This window comes from Montipora foliosa, chromosome 8 (genome assembly GCF_036669935.1).
Source record: "Montipora foliosa isolate CH-2021 chromosome 8, ASM3666993v2, whole genome shotgun sequence".
Taxonomy (NCBI): domain Eukaryota; kingdom Metazoa; phylum Cnidaria; class Anthozoa; order Scleractinia; family Acroporidae; genus Montipora; species Montipora foliosa.
This window is the reverse complement of record NC_090876.1, coordinates 5,410,373-5,411,221: the sequence shown is the minus strand read 5'-3', so window position 1 is coordinate 5,411,221 and position 849 is coordinate 5,410,373. Positions and strand designations below refer to the sequence as shown.

Here is an 849-nt window from a genome sequence, read left to right as displayed (position 1 = left end):
CAAAACACGGTGCTGACTTGTCTCTAACAAGCCAATCATCTTGTATCACTTTACGAGAGCTGCTACGCCTGTACACGCACTAACCGATCAAGTAGTTTGATGTTCGTTTTTCGTTGACTCTTTCTTCAAAACCATGACTATTGATTGTTTAATGTTCGCTCTTAATCGTTGACTGTTCAGTGCATATAATTATTTACTGATTTTCACTTTTCACTTTTTTTCAGTGTTTTTGCTTCTTTTCGTGCATCACCACTTTTTCCTTTTTATGAGTCTTTATCGGTTATTATACACCTCCTCTGATTAAATGTTTTTATTTATATCAAAGATAAATTATTTGCTTTCCTCTTTTTAGCCCGCAATTATTGTTTGTTTCCTGTTGATGGCTGCCTTTGTAACCATGGTCACCGAGACAGATGGCAAACCTGCAGATGAGTACGAATATGTGGAAGGAGAAAAGCCTGTGAATGTGAAGAAATTCCGAGGTGCCCCGAGTCTGTATGATGCGATTTCGAAAAATTATCGTCGAGTGGTCTGTTGTTGTGGCCAACATTGCAACCAAGGTTGCGCTTGCTGTGTAGTATGCGATGACTAGAAACCAACCAGTGCCGCCGTAAAGAAGCAATAAGAAAGTAGAATTAAAGCAACAGCATGATCATGTTAGGGTTATAACTTGAAGAACATAGCTATTGATCACCTAAATAGGCCAGTTATTTTTTTTAAAGTTGAACACAATATGTATCCGTCTGCGATTAGTATAAAAAATCAGCTGGTTTTTGATTATGTCCTTAGGTATGAAATCGATGTTAAAGTCGCATTAAAAAGAACGAAATAAATACGCGGTTGTACTGA

General features: G+C 37.5%; 1 long non-coding RNA gene across 1 annotated transcript in view; it reads left to right on the top strand.

The window, feature by feature from the left end:
• Positions 1-849, top strand: part of LOC137967276 (uncharacterized) — a 2,958-nt gene extending 2,109 nt beyond the window's left edge. Inside the window, exon 3 of the long non-coding RNA XR_011116510.1 lies at positions 353-849. This is a non-coding gene — a long non-coding RNA (uncharacterized lncRNA). The remainder of the gene's footprint in view (positions 1-352) is intronic.